At 45.9% G+C, this 13,791-nt stretch overlaps 1 protein-coding gene across 1 annotated transcript in view; it reads right to left on the bottom strand.

Annotated features, from left to right (window-relative positions):
- Positions 1-246: 246 nt before the first annotated feature.
- MECP2 (methyl-CpG binding protein 2) overlaps positions 247-13,791 on the bottom strand; it is a 472,523-nt gene continuing 458,978 nt past the window's right edge. The window contains exon 3 of the mRNA XM_069645433.1: positions 247-13,791. This exon is cut by the window's right edge and continues 17,218 nt beyond it. The gene's annotated coding sequence lies outside the window, so the exon portion shown is untranslated.

The raw sequence follows: 13,791 nt of genomic DNA, 5'->3' as shown, positions 1-13,791 counted from the left end.
CATACTTGTAATGAGGCCCAGTGTCTGCTTTCTTCACTACTTTTATCACAAGCATTGGGCCTTGACTCAGTTCAGTTTTTTTTTGTCCCCACCCGTATGTTCTGTGCGAGAACCTATTGCTTGTTAGAGTAAAGGAAACCATTCAATTCATAATTAAAACATAAATACTTCTTCTGCTGCCCACAGAGGGTATAGCCTATTATGGAAGTGCCCTAGCAGAAATTGAACAGCGACGGAGTCTTATCATTTGACAGTAGAAATGTACATTTTTATTGCTGCAATCATAATAATGCACATAAAGATCTGCTGAAGTAAATCTCGAACACATGGAAATGTGTAGAAATGCACAATTTATCATATTTTGCTTTCGAAGACTCCCATTAGTTCACTAGTAAAAATGTCTAACAAAAATTAAATATTGTCTTTATCCTTTCAATTACCGTCAGATCCCATTTATTTACTTGTTGGGAAATTGGTGAAATACAAGTCCCCCAACTAGAGAGGTGAGGGTGAAAACATACACTAGCATATTTTTTCACAACAAGAAAGTGCATGTAGCCAGTATTGTCCATTCCCACTTTGGCCCCTGTAAGATTTGAAGAAACAGATGCATGCCAAAAATAGTAAAATTGGTCTTCAAAATGATGTGGCTGAGGGTGCAATCTTTTTACCAGCATTTGAAAAAGTACAGAGAACTCTCCCTCCATTTTCTTCCCCATCCTTAATAGCCTTGACATCACTTGGTATCGGGACACGCCTTTGTTAATATACATATGAAAACGAGACACAATGTACAGAGAGCAAAGTACGCAGATCTGCTTGTAGAGAGGAGAAGCACGATAGGCAGGGGTTATTTTCCGGTATTACCCAAACTGACCTTTTACAATTGAACTTTTGTCGTAATTGACCTTCTGCACAATTGACCTTTATATTATTTTAGTTATTTTATATATGTATTGGGTTGGTTTTGGATTATAAATAATATAAGGGGATTGGGTGGGGGTTGCAGAGAGTTTTGGATTGGGTGGGGGTTTTCAGGGGGTTTCCCCCTGCATATATGTCTTAATTGACCTTTTAAATTAGGTAAATTCTCCCGAGGTCAATTGTGAAAAGGTGTCAATTAGTATACATCCTTATTTTCCTATACTACAAATGTTGAAAATATTGGTAAGAAGTGACAGCTATAATTGCATCATGCCCTGGGGGAGTCAGAACCAAATGATTTTATTTTGCAAGATACATACATACAAATTATTAACTGTTTCACCTTTTCAATTTGGTGCGCGAAGAGATTTAAACCAAGAATCCTACTGTTCCCTCCGTCCTTCCAACAACTTAACAGAAACCAAATATTGTGCATTCATGTCATGGATTGTTGTTTCGCTAGGAAGGAAAGGTTTCACTTGACAAAACAACACCAGAGAAAGTATAAAGTACTAATTAGCGGTGTCTACATGAAGATACTTTCATGGTACAACATCTACCGGCACAATAAGACAATATGCTAAACTAAACTCTTGCTTCAAACTTATTATCTTGTTGCTTTTCTCTTAAGTTGGCACCCCTTTTCAATGTGCAAATGTTAAATGTCCCATGGAAATGCATTAACATACTAATCCCTCAATCTAAGTACTGACAAGTATTTACGTGTGGCCTGACAGTGTCCCCTAACAGACAGGTTAAGCACAATAGAATATTATTCACAATCTGTGTGGCACCCAAAACCCATTAACACCAAATTTCCTTTTAAAAAATGTTTCAATAAAAAGAGAAAACAGGATAGGGATCGAGTTTGCAGACACAAATAAAAATAGGAGAACCTGGGCAGTGACAATGATCTAACCAGCCATGGCTATGTCAAAGGCTATGCAATTCTACACCATGGGACTGGTATCACAACCACATACAATTATTTAAATGTTAACAAGGGCTGGTAGAAGCCTCAAAACTGCCAAAAAGGCGAGAATCGGGATGCAGAGAAATAAGCGTCTATAAATGACATCAAGCCTAAGGAAAGAAGAGAAACTTCTGCTTTGCTTGAATGCAATATCATTCTAGAGAATAAAGAGAGGTTCAGAGAAGTGAATGGCCAGAGAAGTCATTCCATTTGTACCCAATGGCCTATTTAGTGCCCGTAAAGGGTTTGCTCTAAGTCTAGAATGTATGTATTCTGAGACTTTCGATGTTGTGGGTCGGGGCACTTGAGAAAAAAGATCTAGATGAAGAGTGTCCTGATGTTGCAGCTTCGCAGAGCTATGCATTTCACAAAGATTACTATAGCAATCTAAAGTCAGTAGTGTAGGTCCACTTGGGGAGGACATAGGGCATATAGGAGAGGGTCACAGTTCTCTGCGTTGGCCTTCATACTACCAAAACAATGCATGTGGAAAGTTGAGGTATAAAACTCTCCCGGGAGCAGCAAAAGGATAAGGACTCCCCCGAACACACCCTTAAGGAGCATCCTCTGAAGATTTCCTGGAAAGATGTAAAATATGAATATCTGTTGTAACGCACGAAAGTTCTCCTTGAATATTTCTGAATCCCTTCTTGTATGTTGCTGCTATCTCTATGTCACATATACTACAGGTCCCATAACAAGTGAATGCAGTGTTCCAAAAAACCTCAGCCCAATGAACAGGTCGACCCTGAAAGAATTCCAATGGAAACATATATTCTCCATTTAGGCAATGGGATATAAAGAGGGCAAGCAGACTGTTGTACGTCAAAAGTCTCTCTGTACATCTGTCATCCTGAACTTTGAATTGTTGCTGACAAGTAGATTCGACTACCTAAGTTAATTTCTATATGTGCTGTATTAGCAAATAACACAGTAGGCTGAGCAATGGAGAGGGTTGTGAGCTTATCTTAGCTTGTAAGTTAACCATCTCCAAGAGGATGCAATACCAAGCTCCTGGCATACTCTGCTACACCCATGCATGCATCGGTAGCAGCTATGTGAAGATCCAATAGTATTTATTTTAACATAACAAAAATGTCACACTACAAACTGACATTAGCAAATGCAGATTGCATTTTACGACACATACTAGTGTGTGTGTTTAGAAAGTGTGCAGGTTGCATTATCTGTGCAATGCCAACATAAAGCAGACAATACTTTTATAGCGAGGTATACAAGCCAGGTTAGCCTTCAAAGAAATCATGGAACCATTAAAATAAGACATTTGGGAGTAGTTACTCATCTGCAACTCCATTTCTCCAGCATTGGTATCTTTCATAGATTCACATGCTGTGAATATTCCCCGTTGTCAGGCTGGGAATCCCTGGTTACTTTAATTTAGTACTTTTCCTATGGAAAATACCCTTGACACCTTGAGTGTCCCATCAACGTCGTTGTAGGTGCTTTTGGTCCCTACCAATACGACGTTGAGTGTGTAGCTCTGCCCCAGCAGTTTCCCTTCAGATTTTAACCACTCAAGCTCTCAAGCTGGAGGATAACCCCCTGTCAAGGATGTTTGCCTGGAGGGGAAGGCCACAGGCGTATGTAAATCTATGAAAGATGCCAACGCTGGAGAAGAACAAGTTACTTCTTACCTTGTAACGTTCTTTCGATGGGACCTCCGACGTATTCCTTATCTTGATTGATTACATCCCAGATTGCTGGCCTCGGAAATTTTTTCAGTAGAGGGCGCTGTGCGTTGACGTCCCTCGACAGCCTCCGTCTCGGCGCTGACGGCATTGTACATATAAATAGACTTGCCCAGCGACCGTTGCTCAGTTCCGTTTTGAAGCTTGAAATTAGCTGTGCATGAATTGGTTATTGACCTTGAAGGAGCGTAAGCTGCAACTACAAGGGAAGTTTTACTGCGGGGATGGATGGGAAGGGCGATAAGGAATACGTCGGAGGAACATCTCATCGAAAGAACGTTACAAGGTAAGAAGTAACTTGTTCTTCGAAGGGAGTGTATCCTCCGACGTATTCCTTATCTTGATAGACTCCCATAGCAGTGGTGTGAAAGAGGAGGTGGGAGTAAAATTTGAATATTTCCCTTTAAGAATTAACAGAATGTAACACAGCTTTGCCAAATCTCATCTCTTGGCTAGAGGAGGAATCCAGATTGTAGAATTTTGTAAAGGTATGTGCGGACGACCATGTGGCAGCCGCACATATGTCCAGAATCGGTACCCCTCTTTTGAGAGCTGAAGAGGCTGCGATACCCCTGGTTGAATGAGCCCTAACATGTTGAGGGGGCTCTTTCCCTGCCAATTTGTAACATTCTAGAATGGCTAAATTCATCCATCTTAAATGGTCTGTTTTGTGATTGGCAATCCTAATTTGTGTCCTGCCAAACCTATAAACAGTTGATCTGCCTGCCTTATCCTCGCAAGTCTGCTGATATAAAAACTCAAGGCACGCTTTGGATCCAGCCTATGTAGCCTCTCTTCCTCTTTCGCTGGATCGGGAGGAGGATAGAATGAAGGTAAGGTTATCTTCTGAGTGATGTGGAATTCAGAGACCACCTTTGGGAGGAAATTAGGCCTCACTTGTAAAACAACTTTGTCTTTGTGAAAAATTGTATGAGGTTTGCAAGATAGAGCTTGTAATTCACTCACTCTTCTGGCAGATGTTAGACCCACTAGTAAGACTGTTTTAAGGGTGAGAAATCTTAATGAACAAGAATGGAGTGGTTCAAAAGGAGTACCCATCAGAAAATTTAAGACTAGATTTAAGCCCCACAAGGGAACTTGGAACGGTTTTGTGGGATAGACATTAGTTAACCCCTTCAGAAATTGAATTACTAGGGGTAATTTGAAATATGATGGCTCCTCCACAGTGCGCTTAAAGATTGACAGTGCTGTGAGGTAGCCCTTGATCGTACCAACTTGAAGACCTGAATTCGCCAAATAGAGCAAAAAAGATAACACCATTGGTGTACCGCATGAAAAAGGTTCGATATTCTTTTCTCTACCTCAGCTGCAAAATCTGTTCCAACGGCAGCGGTATAAAGTCTTTGTTGCTGGCCTTCTAGCCGAAAGCAGCACCTCCATGACGTCATCCGGGAGGTCCCAATCCTTGTATCTCAACCTTTCAGAAACCAAGCGTGAAGGTTGAGGGTTCTGATGTCTGGATGGAGAACCTAACCTCCCTTCTGCGAGAGAAGATCCTCTCTTTGCGGAAGATGAATAGGAGGGCAGATGGACAAGTCCAGAAGGTCCGGGTACCACGTTCTCCTGGCCCAGTCCAGGGCAATTAGGATCATAGTCTTCCGGAATCTTCTCAACCTCCTGATCATCTGAGGAATGACAGGGACTGGAGGAAACGTGTATAGAAGTGGAAACTCCCAGTCTACTACGAACACGTCCCCTAGAGCTCCTCTCTGTGGAAATTCCCTTGAACAAAACTGATCGCACTTCCTGTTGATACTGGTGGCGAACAGATCCACTTGAGGGGTTCCCCAAAGGGCGAAGATCTCTTGAAGGACTTCCTGAGCTAGCTCCCACTCGTGGGAGACTGTGCTCTGCCTGCTTAGAGCGTCCGCTGTCAAGTTCTTCTCTCCGGCTAAGTGAACCGCTGATAGAGAGATTCCTTCCTGAATTGCCCAAAACCAGAGCTGCATCGCCTCTCTGCACAGTGGCAGTGATCCTACGCCACCTCCTTTGTTGAGATAGTGCATGGCCACTGTGTGGTCTGTCATTATTAGGACATTTTTCCCTTGTATAGATGGCAGAAAAGCCTTCAGCGCCAGTCTGATGGCTCTCAGCTCCAACAGGTTGATATGTAGTCTGGACTCCGATGGAGACCAACGACCGCTGATGGTCAAGTCGTTGGCATGGGCTCCCCACCCCGTGAGTGAGGCATCCGTGACTACTGTTATCTCCGGCCATGGTTGCCAAAACTGTTCTCCTTTCAAAATGTTCTCCCAACAGGCCCACCACTGAAGGTCTCGAGCTCTCTGTCCGGGACCTGAAGGAGATCTACCATTCTTCCTGAGAATTGCGACCATTGGGCTTTTAGTGCCCACTGAAGGGATCTCATTCTCAGGCGAGCCTCTGGCAATAGGAAGATGCAGGATGCCATGAGGCCTAGCAACCTCAAAAAGTATAAGGCTGGAAGACGTTGGACATTTTGAAACTTGGTGACCATCTGCAGAATATCTTGAGCCCTCACCTCTGGTGGCGAGGCTTTCCCCAGGGAAGTGTCCAGGACCGCTCCAATTAACTGGAGCCTCTGTGATGGTATCATCTGTGACTTCTTTAAGTTGAGGGAGAAGCCCAGTTTGTGAAGGAAGTGGCAGACATAATCTAGCTGGATCTGAGCTTGTTCCGAAGATACTGCTCTGATCAACCAATCGTCCAGGTAGGGGTAGACGTGGATCCCTTCCCTCCTTAGACTTGCAGCCACTACCGACATTAGCTTGGTGAAGACCCTCGGGCGGAGGTCAGCCCAAATGGCAGAACTCGAAATTGATAGTGAGAGTTGCCAATTGCGAACCTCAGGTGGAAATAAGCATCCTGAAGGTCTAGAGATACCAACCAGTCCTGAAGCTGGAGGTCCTGAACGATCTGAGAGAGAGTTACCATCTTGAACTTGTCCATCCTGAGGAATTTGTTCAATTCTCATAAATCCAAGATGGGTCTCAGTCCTCCGTCCTGCTTCGGTACTATAATACCAACCCTTGTTCCTCTCTGCTGCAGGTACCGGTTCTATGGCACCTTTCTCTAGCAGGTCTAGAATCTCCTGCATAAGGAGCGGATCTGGAAACTTCAAAGAGTTGTTCCCCGGTGGATGACTCTGAGGGGTGTGTAGAAAAGACAGCCCGTAACCTTGGGCAACGGCCTCCAATGCCCAAGCATCTGACGTAATAGCCTGCCATTCCGCCAGATGTTGAGTTAACCTGCTCCCTACTGGTGTCTTGTGAGGAGAGACCTCAGAGGGGTTTAGAAGCAGCTGACGCAGATGCCGAGGGTAAAGTGGCACCTGTTTCTGCGGTTTTTGTACCTTTAACCCGCCCACCACGGGTGAATCGTTTCTGGCCCCTTTGAGCTGGCTGTCCTCTGCCTTTTCCGAATGCGGAGTAAAAGCGAAAGGACCTACCCCTCCAAGATGTTCCTGAGGGGCACTTTGGAGTCCGTCGGATTGCAGCCCCAAGAGATTTCCCTGCTGCCTTGGATGTTTGTAACTTCTCCAGGCTGTCATCAGCCTTCTTACCAAACTGTCAGGAATCAGGGTTGGCACAGACGTGGAGTACTAAAATACGCCTATTGAGACATCATGTGCTGGAAGTATAAGGAAACTTCAGTTCCCAGCATCCTTTGCGTTATTTTGTAGTTTGGCCCGTGCGCCTTGCCAGCTGTACTGCATCAAGAATCAAGGCAGTTTATAGGCAGACAACGCCGGTGGGCAGGTGTGGCTTATTGTTGATTGGGAGCAGGAGTCAGGCTGCCGCATTCGGCAACAGGAGGAATGCGTCCGCGTGCGACGAAACGAGATGCAGAGGAGGAACGCTTGATCGCACGCGCTTCCAGTGCGGTAGGAGCAGGAGGGGCGCTGAGTAGTCGGCAGAGACAACGCTTGCTGTTCTTCGTCTGGGAAGTCCCACGGGGCTCCCAGACTCCAGATAAGTACTCATGAGGGCAAGATATTTCCTGAACTGCTTGGAATGATTTACTGCTGTTTCATTATTCGTCTGGGAAGTCCCAAGGGCTCCCCAGACCTGAGATAAGTTGCGCCCCAATCCCTTTGAATTCAATCCATATGAGGAACGAAAGTGTTTTTTTACTTATATATATATATTCATGAACTTTGCCAATCTCGTATGGGTTAATGCAGGAAGTACTGCATATGGACAACGACATTTCACTAGTGCAAGGAACTTAAGGAAATGCATTTATGTTGTATGTTGCTAACGCTGCCCGAAGGGCCATGTGTATTGTCTAATCATTTTGGGAAGCTTTCCCTTATGTGTGGTCATATTGCTTGCTTATGTGTTGTATGGGAATGATATTTCAGAGTAGGATACAGTACACGTATTAAGGTGTGCTATTCAGGAATCAGGTATATGTTAATTGTGCAGGTGATGGTTCTGTTCATTCTATGTGAGTTAGAGTAGGGTTTTTTCCTGTCTTTCCCCAGCCCCATCCACCTTAGGATTTTCCTTATTCTCTTTCCGGTGTTCCTAATTCCCCTCCCTATCCACAACCTCTCCCTAACCCCTCTTCCCCCCATTGGCTGCCACGTGGCGACCTGTTTACTAACTCAGGCGCCTGTGCCAACCACGGTGGGAGGGTCGAGTTCATTCGGCTTCCGTGGTTCGGGGGAGAGTGTCGATCGCTCTTCCTTCCAGTTAGTGTGATTGTGACACAAACAAAGTAGTGCCGTCAAAGGGCATGTTCAAAAGTGTGGCTTGTACATCTGGAGCAAAACCGACTTCCGCAACCACGCAAATCTGTGGATTGTGTTACTTGCCCCCATGGCCCTGCTGATACTTTCAGCAGAATCAATGCCTGTTTGAAGGGATTCGCACATTGCATCTTTCCCATCTTTAATGATGTTTAAAAATGCTTCCCTTTCCTCTCCTTTTGAGAGACAGTCGGCTGCAGATGAAGAACACTCCCAAAGTGTATGGCTGAATCTTGCAAGCGTGCAAGTGGCGTTAATAGAATAGATTTAAGTGCCATGCTACATGCCGAAAATACTTTTTTTTAACATAGCATCAAACCTTTTATCATTCCTGTCCTGTGGAATAGTAGGGTATGCAGATCTACTATTTGATGAAGTTGCTGCTTGTACAACCAAACTCTCTGGAGTTGGATGTTTGCTCAAGGGAGGGACACCAGCTCGAGGGACGTCAACGCGAAGCACCCTCTACTGAAAAGATTTCCGAAGCCAGAAAGCTGGAATGTAATCTATCAAGATAAGGAATACGTTGGAGGACACAATCCCATCGAAATTGAGTTACAGGTAAGAAACTTCTCCCTTCTCCAGCAGTGGATCTTTCATAGATTTACATGCTGTGAATAGATTTTATAGCAGTATACATATCGGGAGGAGAAAAAAAAGGCAAAGATTTGAAACCTTTGGATTGTTAAGCTCATGCCAGAAGTATCAATACGTAATTACAAAAACCTGGAAGCTGCAGGTCTTACCGTACTGGAATAGTCATTGAAGGCCTGCTCGTCTCATTTGCACGTCTTCTGTGTGCTTATGCTGCAGACAGTAGTGCCTAGTGAATGTATGGGCACTCCCGACCAGAGAGCTGCTAAAGCCACTCTGGCTGTAGTCTGCAGTGGTCTGTTGGCCTTCGCGTGGCAGAAGGAAATCGCAGAGGATATCCAAATGCAATTCCCTGCTTTGTGATGGCATTCCCTTTGTTCGAGGGTTCAAGAGCTGTCTTGCTGCTCTAAAGGATTTTGTCCGGTCCAGGCAGTATTTTAACACACTTTTAACATCCAGGGAGTGCAATGCTCTCTGCGCTGGGGAGCTGGCATTCTGGTAGAGTGTAGGTAAGGTGATAGTTGCATTCTTGTGGAATTCAGATGGCACTTTCGGGATAAAGTGAGGATTGGTAGAAAGGATTACCTTGTCCCTTGCAGATTGAAGGTACGGAGGGTCCACCACTAACGCCTATATTTCAGAGACTTGCCTGGAGGATGAAATGGCGATCAGGAACGCCAATTTCCAGGTCAGAAACTTGATGTGCACCGAAGAGAGTGGTTCGAAAGGGGGCATCATGAGGCCTGCTATGACCAGATTGATGCTCCACACTGGTGGTATTCTTTTCTTTGGTGGAAAAATGTGAAAAAGCCCCTTTATGAAAGCTTGAGCAGCCTGTCGCTGCAGAGAGGTTTCCTTCTTCTTCTGGTGAACCTGGAGATTGTTGCAAGGTGTACTTTTATGGAGGCGATAGCAAGACCTTCCTTTGCCAGCTTCAGTAAATAAGAACCTGGTCGTATGGCCAGTGGTTGTAGGTTGGACTGCTGCAAACCCCATCCGCAGAACCTCTTCCACTTCTGGTTGTAGGAGCAGTTATTGGAAGGGGTCCTAGCTGCCGCTAGTATGTGCTGCCATTCCTGCGGGATGTCTATGTAGCCGAATTCAGCGTGATCAGGAGCCACGCTGTCAGCTTGAGGGAGCATGGGTCATGATGCAGGATTGTACCGTTGTTCTGCGACAGGAGATCGGCGTGGGACCCCAGATGTATTGGACTGTCTGCCGATAGCTGAAGGAGGTCGGAGAACCAGTTTTGTCTCGGCCAGTATGGTGCCACCAGGATTATTTGCAATGCTATCTGCAGATCATCTAGTCCATGGGAATGAGAATGCGTCCCCCTGCAAGCTTGAGTGCGGCAACCTGCTTGCAAATTCTTTGCATTGATAGTTGGACATTGTGGCGAAGAGGTGCAGAGGAGGCTGGCCCCACGCCGAGAAGATCTTGTTTATTTGGTTGTTGTGAAGGTGCCATTTGTGCGACTGTGTAGAGTCCCTGCTGAGAGTGTCTGCCTGTTGGTTGTGTATCCCTGGAAGGTGGAATTCTTGCAGAGCAATGTTGTTGCGAATGGCACAGTGCCAAATGGTTTGAGCTTCCTGAGACAAGGTGCTTGATCTTGTTCCTCCTTGCTTAAGCAGGTAAAACATAGTGGTGGTATTGTCTGTGAGGCTCGGGGGCTCAATGGACCACTCGCAGTACCAGAACATTTATGTGTAGGGTCGGTTTTTCGGGAGTCCACAGGCCTTTGATCGGGTGTCTGCCTAGGTGAGCTCCCCAAACCGCCAAGGAGGCATCGGTCATGATCGGGAGATGGTTAGTCGGTTCTACCAGTGGCATCCCTTTCGAGATTTTGTCGAGGCCCGCTCACCATTTCAGTGACTTTGAGAGCACAGGAGTGATGGTTATCTTTTCTCCTCACAGACCTTGTGTCTGCAACCATCTGGTAGCTAGAAATCGCTGCACCGGTTGCATGTGTAGCCTGCAATTGGGTATTAGTGGAATGCAGAATGACATGGTTCCATGTAGAGCCATGTATCTGTGCACCGTGATTTGTTTGTTTGGGGTGAAAGAGCGTGCCAGGGTTATTAATCTATGCACTCTGTTGGCTGAGGGTCTGATCTGGCTCTGTGCTGTGAAAGAATATGCACCCAGGAACACCAAAGTTTTGGATGGCACTACACAGGATTTGGCATAGTTGATTGCAAATCCCATTTGTTGGAGTAGAGTTTCTGTCTTCTGTCTGCGTCAGTGAAGTCGCAGTTTCTTGATGTGTTCTGCCTCTGATCAACCAGTCTAGGTATGGGTAGACGTGGTGGCCCTGTTTTCTGAGGAAAGCTGCCACTGGGCATTTGGTGAAGAGTCCTGGGGGCTGATTTGAAGCCGAACAGAAGGACTCTGAACTGGTAATGACTTTCCTCAACCTTGAATCTGAGATACTGTCAGTGCCTCAGTTGTATTGGGATGTGAAAGTAGGCGCCTTTCAAGTCTAAAGCCGCTAGTTTGTGAGGCTGTACAGCCTTTAGGACATCTTCTAGTGTGACCATTTTGAAATTTTGTTTCTTGATGTTTTTGTTTAATTTTCTTAAGTTCAAGATCGCACGCCACTTCCCATCCAGCTTCTTTACTACGAAGTATCTTGAGTATACTCCTTTTCCCCTCGATCGAGAAGGAACTCTTTCTATTGCCCTTTTTTCTAACATTTGACTCACCACTTGTTGAAGAATTTGACGGTGCGGAGGTGACACCGTTATGGGAGTTAAGGGTTTCTGTGAGCGTTTGAATTCCAACAGATGGCAGTGTTGGATGGCATCTAGCACCCATCTGTACTTTGTAACTGCTCACCATCTGTCGAAATGAAGCACCACATTGCCTCCCACTTGTGTGCCTTTGGGGCAGTCATTGCTGGGCTTTGCTCTGCCTACCTCCCTGCGAGGTGGCTGAGCCACGTTTACGTTGTGATTGGCGGTGGTCCCAGCTGCGTTCGGAGGACTGGTAGTTCCTTCTATATCCCTGGGAGTCTTAGCCTGATCTTGTGTAGTCCTTGGAGTCTCTTGTGGAAGACTGCCTGGTTTGACATAAGGCTCCCCGAAGGGTCAAAAAGGCCTTCTGCCCTGTAAGGCAGAATGATGAAGCAGTATCGGAGTCCGCCTTCATTGCCTTAAGAGCCTCATCGATTTTGTCGCCAAAAATGTTTTCTCCCTCAAATGGCATGTCAACAACTTTATGTTGCACCTCCTGTCTAAAGTCAGTGCAGTGTAGCCACCCTTGTCTTCTCAGGACGACCCCATTACTAATATGCTTGAATCCTGTCTCTGCTAGGTCCACTGCAATATTTATACTATGGTTTGAGGCCTCCTCGCCCTCACGTATGAATGACATGGCCTTCTTTAGCTGTTGCTCGGGCAAATGCTCTAAGATGGGAGCCAACCAGTGCCACATTTCGCAGTCATAGCGTGCCACTATCGCAAGGGCGTTGGCCGCTTTAACTGTTGTTGCCCCGATAGTTAGTACTTTCTTGCCGGAAGCATCAATCTTTCTGCCTTCATTCTCTGGGGGTGTAGCGCATTTGTGTTGTGAACGCGCTTTGCGACTTGCCGCAGCTGACTCTACCTATTACGGAGAGGGTTGAGAGGTTAGACATTTTGGGGTTGTGTCCGGTGCGTAGTCTTCTTTTTACTGCAGGTTCAGTGAAAGGTTTACGGTTCGCAATCCCTCTTGCCAGACGTGATCTAAAACAGATATTGCAAATACAGCTTTTTGGCGCTTACCCATATGATCAAAAAGAAAAGTCTTTCTTTTCCTCTGCTGGGGTCAGCCGAAATTCTTGGCACGCCTTTGAGACCATGACGTGGAAAGCACCAATGTCGTCTAGTGGAGAAGGTTGTGCTGGACTATCTTGTGTTTCCTGGTCTGGGTCATCTGTATCCCAAGTATCATCTTGGTGAAGAGAGTTGAAAGTGGCGGAAGAGCTTGTGTCCCTTGGACCCGTGTCCCGGTCTGTATCCACCAGCTCCCCTTCTTCTTGTTCGCCTATTAGCAGACTATCTCTTCGTGGAGGTGGGGGCCTGGGTGACAATTGAGACCTGTGTACCAAACGTGAGCGTTTGGTGTGGTCTCGGGACGAGTGCCCCTGGTCTCTTCCTTGTACTGTTTGCTGACTTGGCGTTACCCGGTCTCCCCTGCATTGACGGATCACCTGAGGCTGAGGAAGCCTAGCATTGAGTTGTCCCAATAGACTTTGTAGAGTTGAAAGTACTTGAGGGATAGTAGAGATCATGGATTTATAAGGGGGTATGTTGGTGTCATTCCTCCTGTTCCCGATGGCGTAGAGGGAAAACTAAGGGGACAATTGAATGGAAGATCTGTCCTGTGCATGGGATTGGATCACTGTGCATTCTTATCTGAATCTGTAACTCCTGGGCACTCATACCTACGAGGTTCAAAGTCAGACGTTATCTCATGTTGAAGGATTTCATCAGGCATGATTTTGATGTATTGTACTGGTGACACACCTAAAGGGAGTTGCTGGTTCATCCATTGGGAGTTCTTAGTATTCCTTTATTGCAGGATAGTATATGTTCCTCCTGCAGCTGTAGGATAGGTTGTTTGGGATGTTCGGTGGCTTGAGCCGCGGTAGAACTCGTTGATGGGGGTGTGTGTACTGCTGCTTCACTCCCTGGGGATTTTCGTTTTTTCATGATCGACGAGTGGACCGTCGACGAGTGACGGCCCAATTTTGACATCGGAGGATGTACCGTCGAGGATTACGTCATCAGAGGATGGATCGTTGATGACTCTTTTTCGAAAGAGGATATACAACCCGCTGTGGAGGTACGAGACTGACG

Source organism: Ambystoma mexicanum, chromosome 2p (assembly GCF_040938575.1).
Source record: "Ambystoma mexicanum isolate Mex_15411 chromosome 2p, UKY_AmexF1_1, whole genome shotgun sequence".
Lineage (NCBI taxonomy): Eukaryota > Metazoa > Chordata > Amphibia > Caudata > Ambystomatidae > Ambystoma > Ambystoma mexicanum.
Note: the sequence above shows the minus strand (reverse complement) of the source record. Positions and strands in the feature narration are given on the sequence as shown.